At 40.5% G+C, this 12396-nt stretch overlaps 2 protein-coding genes across 4 annotated transcripts in view; one reads left to right on the top strand and one right to left on the bottom strand.

Moving 5' to 3' along the window:
- Window positions 1-12396, top strand: part of LOC308401812 (muscleblind-like protein 1) — a 68333-nt gene that overhangs the window by 3758 nt on the left and 52179 nt on the right. Inside the window, exon 1 of one of the 3 annotated variants that reach the window (XM_080890248.1) lies at window positions 2163-2237. The exons of the other annotated variants lie outside the window; for them this stretch is intronic. The gene's annotated coding sequence lies outside the window, so the exon portion shown is untranslated. Of the gene's footprint in view, window positions 1-2162; window positions 2238-12396 lie in introns of those variants that run through there. 3 annotated transcript variants of the gene reach the window in all.
- Window positions 1-12396, bottom strand: part of LOC308401559 (succinate receptor 1-like) — a gene marked incomplete at both ends in the record, with an annotated part of 53692 nt that overhangs the window by 33907 nt on the left and 7389 nt on the right.

Below are 12396 nucleotides of genomic sequence, written 5' to 3'. Positions count from 1 at the left end.
TCTTGCTGTGAAGCAGCAATTCTAACTACAATACTCTTCTTCCATTTGAAAGGATCATTTTAACATTGTAATATTTGCCATGTTGCCTGCAGAAGTGTTGATGAGTGTTCTGAATGAGGTAGATGAGTAGTTACACTATGTACACTTGCGTAATTTTGACAGGATAGTTTCAAATCAAATATGGCAAGTTGTGCACTCATTTGAAGTAACACCGCTGCATTTGAATGTGTCACATTAACTGTTGCATTTATTGGACATTTACAACTCGCCGAGCCTCTGAAACACATCAAGTACTAAATTCTTCTGTGATGAAAATGACTGTTTTATGCACATTAACACCAAACGCAGCCACAACATCAGCGGCTGTTAATATTAGCTGACTAGCAGTGATGTAATTGCTGATCAGGGTTGGTTGTCCTTCCCATGCTGCTTCATAATTAAGGGCAAGAAGTGCGCATCATTCCAAACTGAACTTCCTCACTGTTATCATAAGTACACTATTCCAGCATGCATAGTCCGACTACAGATGATGCTTTTTCCAGTGCAAAAATGGGTTTTAGAGTTCACCTGATTTATAAAAGATCACAGTGCAACATGTACACATTTGGAGACACAGTTGAGCATAGTCCTCTAAGCCAACTACAGGACCTTTTTTGGGCACAGAACAATGACTTGCCATCTCTAAAATCTGAATTCCATATTGCTGGTGTCTGTATTGTGTTGCTTTGACTCTATGAACGAACCGATAAATATTTATAGAAGCTGGAGCTAAACACTTAGAGCAGTGCAGAGATCCATCATAGGTGCCTTTGAAGGCGGGCTTTAGCTTGCTGTTCAGTCAACAACTTACTGTCTTACACGCACACACCAACACACATGCACAAATAAATAATATACAGGATGAAATACTGCTGCTATAAGTCAGTGATGTGGCTCTGAGTCACTCGGTAACACCCACCTCACACGCACACACACATGCATGAACGCACACACACGCACCTCTGCAATAACAAAGCCAGATATTCACACATGCTCACACACATACACACATGCACCTGACGTAGTGTTTGATGGAGTTAGAAGCCATGGCAACAGAGCTGTGACTCTTGCTGTCCTGTGAGTGGACTGAAGCTGTGGAGGAGGGAGGAAAAAGCTAACAGCCAACACGGCTTCTCAAGTGCAGCTATTATTATTCCCATTCTCTTATTCCTTGCTTTTTCCTCTTCTTGCCTTTCACAGCAGCTATCTTTATGGTGCTTTTGTTTTTCTTCAAGACCGTTAGAAAGACTGAGGTTCAAAAAAGAAAAAAAAGAGAAAAACTCAACCGAGAGAGGCAGAAGAGAGGTCAGGAACTATGTATTTTTGAAGCCATCGATTGCAAAACCTGACACATCATCAGAGGGAATTGCGCTGATTCTCCCTGCTGCAACCAGACAGCATTCCGGATAGCATCTTATTTGTTGACATATTATTTTTATCTCACCCTTCTCACTTGCTGCCTCTCCCTCTTTCAGACTATAACTCTTCCTGTCTTTTTTTTCAAGTCTCTGTGTATTCCTCCTTTGCAGTTCTCTCTCTTTTCCTGAGAGCAGGGTGGTGGTGGAGGAGGGGGCGTGCGGGTGGACAGGTCTCGCAAACATCATCTGTATAAGATTAACTGACTGCAGATACAGATGGTGGAGAGACAGAGAGGGAGGTGTTGGAACAGTGCAGGTGAATTGCATTTCGGTCTCCGGTAGCACTTTCACGGTCTGATTGTCAGCATTTGTTAACATACACACGTGCACACGGATGCGTGCACTCTCCCTCGCGCTGCCAAATCGTAGGAACGTGGCTGTTGACAGCAGAAGTTTGTCTGTTCCCCTGCGTTGCCCTCCCTCTCTCCTTCCCTCCCTCCATTGCATACGATCCAAGCACGGGCTGTGAAAGGTGAACTTGCAGCCTGCTGTGGATAAATTATGTGTGACATGTTTAGCTGTGCTGCCTTATATGGAGACTGGTGTATCTGAATACTGTAAGGCTCTGCCAAGAAGGAAGGAGGGAGAGAGGGAAAGAAGAAAAGGAGGAGGAGGAGGAGGAAGGAAAAGAGGCAAGGGAGAGAGAAAGCGAAGGAAAAAGGAAGGAGGAGGGGGCGGTGGCAGAGGGAGTGAAAGAGAGGAGTGCCGCGAAGCAAGCATGAGGTTTTCGCTTTCCATTCTCCCCTCAGCAGCAGTCAGATGAGTCCATGCAGAGATACAGTAAGTCTTGCTGTTTACTCAGTTTATATGTGTGTGTGTGTGTGTCTGTGTGAGTGTGTGTGTTTGTGTGGGTTGCGTGCTACTCTGCGTTAACAAGACCGAGTTGTCCATTCTTACTTTTTCTCCTTTGTTCTGCCGTGACTCGCTTTTGAAAATTTTTATTCGCCATCTGGACGTTGAGTGTGTTGATGTGTTGATGGGTGTTTGAGTGAGTTTTATGAGTGTTTCTAATTATGTGTGTACATGTGCAGATTGACACTGCGCCTCACTGCTAATGTGTGGTAGTTTTGATTTGCGAGAGCATAAATGTGGAAAAGAGCTGAGCAGACAAAAAAGAATGGGTAAGGTTGGTGTTTAATGTTTCGCAGAGTAGTTAGCACACACTCACACACAAAGACACACACACTCACACTGACACACATTCCCTTTTCGTTTACACTGTGTCTGTCTTATTTTTGGACTGCAATAAAGTCCCTGTTGTGTGAAAACTGCTGGTAACACTAATGCTAAATATGCTCTCACCCTGATGGATACCTGAATGAGAAACATAAATACACGCGCACACGCACACCAACTCAATCTCTGACTCGAGAACAGTCCTGCACTTCTGTACAAAAGCAAGGCTACTGGTGTTTACAGTGCAGCTGCCCTCAGGAAATGACCTGAACGTTACTCAGACTGACACACAAACGCACGTGCAAAAAAGAAAAAAAAAATCTGTTGAATATTGTGTGTAATGTAAAATATTCACAATATCCGTTAAGAAAAGTACATTAAATGCTGTTATCTTTGCACCAGGATTGGTTAGGAAACGAGGAGCAATCATGTGATGAAATTATGATTATTACATGTGCATAATTTCTGTTAAAAAATGTGATTCCCAGTTTATCTTCATGCACATCTCATTTGCCACTCATCTACATACATTTTCCACACTGCACAAAAAGGGGTTGTGGTGCATGATGTCTCTTCGATGACAGAATGGAGGGTTTCATTTTAAGCTTCATGAGTGCCTCGCACCTAAAATTCTCTGTGAAATCTTTTGAACTTTCTGATTTTTTTTTTAAACACCAACCCACTTATCAAAAAGAAGGTAAAATATTAATTTATCAAAGGCACAGCTTATAGCTGCTCACATTTAGAACTATACCTTCACTTTCCAGAGCAATAAAAACACAATAAAAGCATTGCGGTGGTTTACCGGTAAAAGACTTATTTTGATGCTGCGAGGTGATTTTCCCTTAATGGTATCTTGCTCCGGTGTCATGGCAATTGATAGTGACTCACAAAATTGAAAATACAGGTTTAAAATTTAGAAGAAGAAGAAAAAATGCAATGATGCCTGAATGTTGATTGTTTGTGGGTGGCACACCTACCGCTATGTATAGTGGTAGAAGTAAAACGAGTACCATATTTGAGCTCACATGCACATTTTTGTTATTTACCAAACTCACACTCCTTGCTGCTTGTTATCAATCATTATCTCCACACCTGCCACTCTCTTTCACAGTTCTACTTTCTCATATTGCACATCTCTGTCTCTGTCTCTCCCTGCAGCTTTCAGTTTTATTCTGTCTGCCTGCTTTTTTTGTGGCTCTCGCTTTGCTTCTCTTTCAGTGTCTGAGTCGGTTGAAAGAACTTCTCTGCAGATCTACAAGGTCATTAGGGTATAGAACAGCGGCGTGTGGAGGCACTCAGATACATACTGAATTTCACAGCACGCATAACTCTGACTGATCAACTAGGAGTGTGTAAGACAAGAAGATGCTCTAATAGGGAGAGTGAGAGAATGCTTGATTACCTGCGTTTGTGAATTTCTTTGCAATTTAAAAAAAAAAAATGTAGAAAAGGTCTGTCCTCATTTCTCATCCTCCCCCACCTTCTAGTTTCATCCACCACCTCTTCTGTCCTTTCGAAGTGATGTCATCTCCCTGCTGTCTTCAGCAGCCACGGGGCAGTCTGTTGAATGCAGATGAGCAGTGTGTTTGTTTGAAAAAGCTAAAGTGTATGTGCATAACAACATGAACTCACCCTTACTCTGATTTGCATTATGATAAATGGTCTGTATTTATATAGCGCTTTTACTAGTCCCTAAGGACCCCAAAGCGCTTTACATATCCAGTCATCCACACACTGGTGATGGCAAGCTACATTGTAGCCACAGCCACCCTGGGGCGCACTGACAGAGGCGAGGCTGCCGGACACTGGCGCCACCGGGCCCTCTGACCACCACCAGTAGGCAACGGGTGAAGTGTCTTGCCCAAGGACACAACGACCGAGACTGTCCGAGCCGGGGCTCGAACCGGCAACCTTCCGATTACAAGGCGAACTCCTAACTCTTGAGCCACGATCGCCCCTTATTCAGTTACCAGAAAATAAGAAAATAGTGTGGATGCTTTGATCAAGGTGAAAGCAAAAGAACGTGAGCGGACACGACTTTGAATTCCAAGCCTCAGAAATTCGACACAGAGCGTGTAAGTGGCAGATAGACAGCCACTCAGACAAATGGTTGGGGAAGTCCTACGAGGCCATTTGGCGAGTGGCAAAGTCACAGTGAGTCAGTCAATGGTGTATGATTGCTGTTTTCCCTGCAGTCTGCAAAGCTGTCACCGGACTAATGCACACTAGTGGAAGATGTAATCTATAGTAAATACAGTTGGCTCCATAGAGCAGCCCTCTGTGGTTTCTACAGATTAAGGTGTCAAACAGAATCACTGGTCAGAGACAGCTGAAGAGTACAGATTATCCCCATGTTTGGCCGATTTGCTGATCTGGTAAATGGTAAATGGCCTGTATTTATATAGCGCTTTACTAGATCTTTATATAGATCTGATGACAAGCCATGGATCCTGCATTTCGCATGTGGGTGTGGTGGTGATATTTTCTTCTGAGAGGGGCACTTCTTTGGTATTTCCTCATTTGATCAAAAATGCCAGACTCTTGGATGTGGAAAAAAGTCCCAGAAGGTCAAATCATTAGCATTAATAATCTTCATCTACTGAACTTTACGTTATGTTATTAAGCTTTTTCAGACCTCCATTCCTAATCGGGGATCATCTCACAGTTACTAATCTTTTTTTTTTTTTTTTCTGTAAAGGAATTCCACAGCCAAGTAGCTCATAAATAATTCTCATTTTGCTCTACCTTTTCTACCTTTTGCTTATTTTCCTCACTCCTCTCATTATTTGCAAAATATCTGTTCTGTTTCTCAGGCCATGCCACCTTTCCCTTCCCTGTCTTTCCATCTGTCTGTCACTTTAACTGTGCTGCTTTTCTTTATTATAACTTTTGCATTCACTTGTCTGCCTGTATTGTCTTTCGAGGCTGACATGTCTCAAAGCGAAACAGACATTGTTAAACTGAACAGTCATGTCAGTGACATCAATTGTGTTTGTGCATTTGCTGAAAATGGCCCTGTGCTTGAAATGACACATGCTGAGATGCCAAGTGAATTTACAATTTAGGTGTTTTTTCCTTTTTCATGAGCATCTGTCTTCCACCTTTCCAGCCATTAAATCTATATCCCCTGGACATCTTCTTCTATCACTCACTGTCTCTATCAGTCTTTCGGTCTGTGACTCTTCCTCTCATTCTCAGCGTTTTCCAATCTTTCAAAATCTACCCTCCCACCCACACTTTTTTGCACACATATACTCACACACGCACCACCTCCATTGCTATTCCTGAGAGGAGCAGACTGGTCTGGCAGTGGGTTGGTTTATGTCCATGAACTCAGTGACACCCTTGCTGCCGCTGCATTACACCAGGCTGGCATCACCACAGCAAAGTAGCCGTACTGCAGTAAAGGAGGAAGACAATGTGTACATCCACACAATGTATGTGTACATGGGGACTGCATGTAATCCCCTCTCCCTGTGTAGCATATCAAACCACATATCTTAACCATGAAATCTATATGATCTCACACATCCCAAGTCATATGAGTGTGCTACAAGTGCCTCACCCCTTCTGTCTATGTGCATGTCAGGCTCTTTAAACACTTGTGCTGATACCACAGTGCAGACGACAGCTTGCACACGTGCCACTTGACTGCCCCTTGTCATCTCCCCTCCCCTCTGTTTGTCTTACAGCTAAAGGAGGGAGTCACAGACTGTGTGGTTAATGTGTGTGTGTGAATTAGAGAGAGTGCACGAGAGATCGTTGATGTGCATATGCATACGTATCACTCATATGGTAGTATCCTGATTATAAATGCACTTGGTGACCTTACGTTTATCACTACAATTGTGTTTCCTCTAGCTGATGCAGGCCTGCTGTCGCAGTGCTAATATGTGTGTGTGTATGAGTGTCGCAAACTCAGCATCAGAATGAGGTATAAGATTACCCTGATGGTACAATCTGTCTAACCGTCATCATAATGGAGTATCATTCCACAATGACTAACACTCAGCTGAAGACTGTCGGATCAAATCTCCAGCTTGCGTTTGTTTGACAGGGTTCATGTGTGAGCCCTATAATTTCAGTTAAACCCCGGCAAGGTATTTGAGTTAACTTGTGCCATGACTAAGATGCCCATCACTGTTCCTCTAGCAGCTTGAGAGGGAGGAAACCAAGCAAAGGCTTTATTTTTCCTGAGGTACTGTAGATTCAAGAGAAAATTGCCTAAAATCAAACTAATGCACAGTTTTCAGTTTTATTTATATAGCACCAAATCAAAACAACAGTAGCCTCAAGACACTTCATATTGTAAGGTAAAGACCCTAAAATAATACAGAGAAAACCCCAACCATTAAACGATCCAAAGCAAGCACTTGGCAAAAGTTGGGAAGAAAAAACTTCCTTTGAGGTTTAAGAAACCTCAAGAACCAGGCGCAGGGAGGGGCAGCGAGGGGAGGGACAGAGGACAGAAGACACAGTGTGGAAGAGAACCAGACATTAATATAGTATTTAATGACTTCATAGAGGAAATATTCTCTAAAACAAATCAAAAAGTTATGTTTATCTGTGGTGATTTTAATATTGACCTGTTGAATCCGAAAAAGCATAAAATGACCGACGAATTCCTAAACACTATGTACAGTTTGAGTTTACATCCTAAAATAACCAGGCCTAGCAGAATTACACCACATTGTGCCACCTTACTTGACAATGTTTTCACTAACAATATGGAAAACAACATTGTGAGCGGAATATTAATTACTGACATCAGTGATCACCTACCAGTTTTTGCAGTTTATGACACTAATTATAAGAAAAATCAGCATGAAGAACAACTGAGATACAGACGTGTAAGGACAGAAGAAACTATGACTGCATTTAAGAACGATCTATTAAATCAGGACTGGGACAATGTGTACAAAGAAACTGATATTGATATTGCATATGGCATATTTTTAAGAATATTCATGGAGTTGTACGATAAAAACTGTCCAACAATAAAATACAACAGAAAGCACAAATATTCAGATAGACCATGGATCACCAAGGGTTTACAAAACACATGTAAAAAGAAAAATACACTCTATAGGGAATTCCTAAAACAAAGAACAAAAGATGCTGAAAATAAATATAAAAAATACAAAAATAAGTTGACCAATATTATACGTGTATGTAGAAAGGAGTATTATAGTAAAATATTGAACAACAATAAACATAATATGAAGGGAATATGGGATGTTTTAAACTGTATCATTAAAAATAATTCTGGACAACAAAGTTATCCTCAATACTTTATCGACAATGGCAATATTATGGAAAACACTGCTGATAAGGTCAACAGCTTTAATCATTATTTTGTAAATATTGGACCAAAACTGGCAGAACAAATTCCTGAGTCACTGCCATCAGTAGAATGTAGTGAAAACCTGATTGATAGGAACCCTAACTCAATGTTCCTCACATCAGTGGAGGAAAAAGAAATAATTGACATTGTACACATGTGTAAATATAAAACATCTACTGATTGTAATGATATTGACATGAAAATCGTCAAGAAGGTCATTGAAGGAATTGTAGGACCTCTAACATATATTTGGAACTTATCATTTCAGACGGGAAAAGTGGCATACAAAAGGAAAATAGCTAAAGTTGTGCCGCTGCATAAAACCGGGGATAGACGCCACTTCACAAATTACAGGCCTGTTTCTTTACTACCACAATTCTCCAAAATCCTAGAAAACCTGTTTAATAAATGATTAGACAAATTCTTAGATAAATATAAATTACTCTCTGACAGTCAATATGGATTCAGATCAAAAAGATCAACATCTCTGGCATTAATCGAATCAATTGAGGAGATTACGAATGCTATAGATCAGAAACAGTATGCAGCTGGAGTATTTCTGGATCTCAAGAAAGCATTCGACACAATCAATCATGACATATTAATTAATAAACTGGAACGGTATGGGATTAGGGGGGTTGTACTGCAATGGGTGAAAAATTATTTAAGTGACAGGAAACAATTTGTGAAGCTGGGTGTCCATTCCTCATCATGCTTGGACATTGCTTGTGGTGTTCCACAAGGCTCTGTACTGGGTCCAAAATTATTTATTATTTATATAAATGATATTTGTAAGGCATCTGATATATTAAAATTAGTATTATTTGCAGATGACACAAATATTTTTTGTTCTGGGGGGAATCTAAAGGAGCTGCTGGAAACAATTACTTCAGAAATGTGCAAAATTAAAAAAATGGTTTAACAGGAACAAACTATCACTAAATCTAAGTAAAACTAAAATAATCTTATTTGGGAATTCCCTTAGAAATGCAGAAGTGCAGATTCATGTAGATGGTGTGGAAATTGAAAGAGTACTTGAGCATAAGTTTCTTGGCGTGATTATAGATGATAAATTAAACTGGAAGTCTCATATAAATCATATACATAACAAAATTTCAAGAAGTGTCTCAATCTTGAGTAAAGTAAAACACATTCTGGACCACAAATCACTCCACATTCTCTATTGTTCCCTGATTGCACCGTATTTGAATTACTGTGCAGAGGTTTGGGGCAATACTTACAAATGTTCGCTATCATCAATCTTTATATTACAAAAAAGGGCCATAAGGATAATCCATAAAACTGGTTACAGAGATCATACAAATCCACTATTCTTAAAATCAAAAATTCTAAAATTCACAGATCTGGTTCATTTTCTCACTGCACAAATTATATATAAAGCAATAAATAACCTGCTTCCTGACAATATTCTAAAAATGTTTTCTAAAAGGGAACGGGGATACAATTTGAGGGAGGAATTAAATTTAAAACATCCTCGTATCCGTACAACATTAAAAAGTTTTTGCATCTCTGTGTGTGGAGTGAAGCTGTGGAACAGACTAAGTAAAGATATGAAGCAATGTCCAAGCATGGCGCAGTTTAAAAAGCGGTTTAAGGATATGGTTTTTACAGGGTACAGGGAAAAGGTAGAGATTTGATAGGGTGTTCTTGTCTAATATTTTCATGTGTGTGCGGGTGCACGGGTATGTTGGTATGGGTATATGTATATATTTGTAGGTTGTGTATCCTTGAGGTGTTAATGGGGTTATTGAAAATGTGTATATGTGCGTATGTGTATATACGTATGTATGGATAGATAGAAACATATATGTATATATATTTAAAAAAAATACACATGTCATATAATGTAATTGCAAGGAGGTATTTCTGTAGTCTATTGATACTAGATAGTGGAAAAGGGGTGGGATTAAATAAGCTTATGCTTCTTCCTGCTCCTTTTTGAACATGAAAGTTATTTGGAGCTGTGGTTGCTCATTTTCCTTTTGTTTTGCTTTGTTCATTTGTCTCTTAATTCTATTTTGTTGTACTTTTTCAACATGTTCAAAATAAAGATTCAATCAATCAATCAATCAATCAATCAATAATAACTAATGTAATAGTTAATCTAATAGCAAATAATAAAAGTGAAAAAAAAAAGTTCAGTGATCATAGGAAGTCCCCAGCAGACTTGGCTTATAGAGTTACCTTATCCAGCCCTAACTCTAAGCTATATCAAAAAGGAAAGTTTTTAAGTGTAATCTTAAAAGTAGAGAGGGTGTTTGTCTCCCAAATCCAAACTTAAGAGGCCTGAAAGCTAAAGGCTCTGCCTCCCATTTAACTTTTAAATATCCTACGAACCACAAGTAAGCCAGCAGTCTGAGAGCGAGGTACTATCAGGTCTTTAAAATAAGATTTGACCTGATTATTCAAGACCTTATATAGAGGCGATGAAGAGAAGCTAATATGGGAAAAATATACTCTCTCTTTCCATTCCCTGTCAGCATTCTCACTGCAGAACTGCAGATCATCTGAAGGCAACAATCCATTTTTTGTTGTCACTGTGACATTTGATGTTTTCATATAGAGGAAATTCGTTTCCTCTCTAATTAGGACTGCATGTAAACCTTCAATATAACTTGTATTCAGAAAACAAAATCCCTCATGCAATATTTCAAAACAGGTCAGAAACGACACCATTAATCAAGTGTGTTAAGTCATAGCACATTAAATTTCAATTTTGCAGCACAGTGTATCTGTTATTTCCATTATTAAAATGTATTTAAATAGTATGCGCCATTCTGGGGGAGGAAATAACCAAACCAACTTTTGAAACTGCTTGAATAGATGTGTGGTTTAAAGACCAGACCAGTGTTGCCTCACTGCAAGAAGGTCCTGAGTTCGGTTCCACCACCTGGCCTTTCTGTGTGGAGTTTGCATGTTCTCCCTTTGTTTGTTTGGGTTCTTTCCGGAAACTATGGCCTCCTCCCACAGTCCACAGACATGCAGTTAGTGGTCATTCCAAATTAGGTGTGAATGTGAGGTGGGAATCTGAGTGCGAGTGGTTGTTAGACTTATGACAAACTGGCAACTTGTCCAGGGTGTACACTGCCTCTTGCCATATGGTAGCTGGGATTGGCTCCCTAAAAAGGATAAGCGGAAGAGAATGTATGGATGCTGAAATGCTGTTGTATTAAATTAAAGAACTCTGTCAACATGTATCGTAAGAAGTAAAATGACAGAAATCTGTAAGTTAATAACTTTGTCTAAAACTTTTATATCAAAAAGTTGCAGTTACCAGTCCAAAATCGATGTCCTTCACATCCAATGGTCCTTATTGGAGTCTTTGCCGGGCCGATTCTGGCTCCCGGACCTTATGCTTGACACTCCTGCGGCAAAGCTATATGCATATATACAGGCGTTGTCTCCTGCCGTTGCGCTACCCCTGCTCCTAACCACTGCAGCCTCATTAATGGACAGCCCAGTGGCCGTTCCCGATGTCACAGTGTCATTTGAAAACTCTGTCTTTCCCTTATATTGCTATGATAAGAGGCTGGACCTGACACCATTAACCACTTTGTCCTTGCTTTAAGCATGGTTTATCTAGTTGCCGTGGCGATGGTGACCTTGCAGCACATTACTGGTGGTACTGCAGCATAAGGTGTTGTGTGAACAAGGAATGAGTATAGAGACAGCGAGAAGGAGAGATAGAGGGGGCTGAGACAGTGGGCGAATAAAACGAGGACAGCTACTATTAAAAGACTAGCCACGTTCACAGAGTTGTTTATGTCACATGATACTGCGAGTGCAACTTAGCAGAAGGCGAGCAGATTTGTTTGAAGAATAAAGACTTGGGGAGAGAAAAATAAGTGAAACACTGAAGCATGCATGTGTAAAGAAACAGAAAAGGAGAACAGGTGGAGATTAGGGTACGAGAAATGAAGAGAGATGAGAAATGTTGAAATGATATCACAGCAGAATGCCAGGCGTGCTTTTTAAAACTCTGCTTTTTGCCCTCCCAGCTTTCCCCTTTGATTCCTCCTCTTGCGTACCTGCCAGTTCACACCTTGATTTTCCTGTCTTACTACCAGACACCGACCTCTGTCTCTTACAGACTTGTACTAATTGCTCCTGTTTGCCTCTTATCAATCCCTTTCCAGCTTCTAGCCTTTTCCTGTCTCCACCTTTGGTCTCCTTTACTCTATTTGTCTCTCGCAGCCTCCCCACCCCATACAGGCTCTCCCTGATGTGCCTATCAGTATAAAGGGCAGCTCAGGTCGTTTATAGATGATATCCTGGTCAGCCGGTGATGCGGTGTAATATGAAGCGTCCAGCATCTGCTTTTTGCTGCTGCTGCAGTCAGCGCCCTTTAACCTCTCACATTACTGAATTTCCCCTTCTCTTTTTTCCCAGTCCTCG

The sequence above is a fragment of the Rhamphochromis sp. 'chilingali' genome (assembly GCF_963969265.1).
Source record: "Rhamphochromis sp. 'chilingali' genome assembly, chromosome: 8".
Classification (NCBI taxonomy): Eukaryota; Metazoa; Chordata; class Actinopteri; order Cichliformes; family Cichlidae; genus Rhamphochromis; species Rhamphochromis sp. 'chilingali'.
The sequence above is the reverse complement of the archived record's forward strand: the minus strand, read 5'-3'. Positions and strand labels throughout refer to the sequence as shown.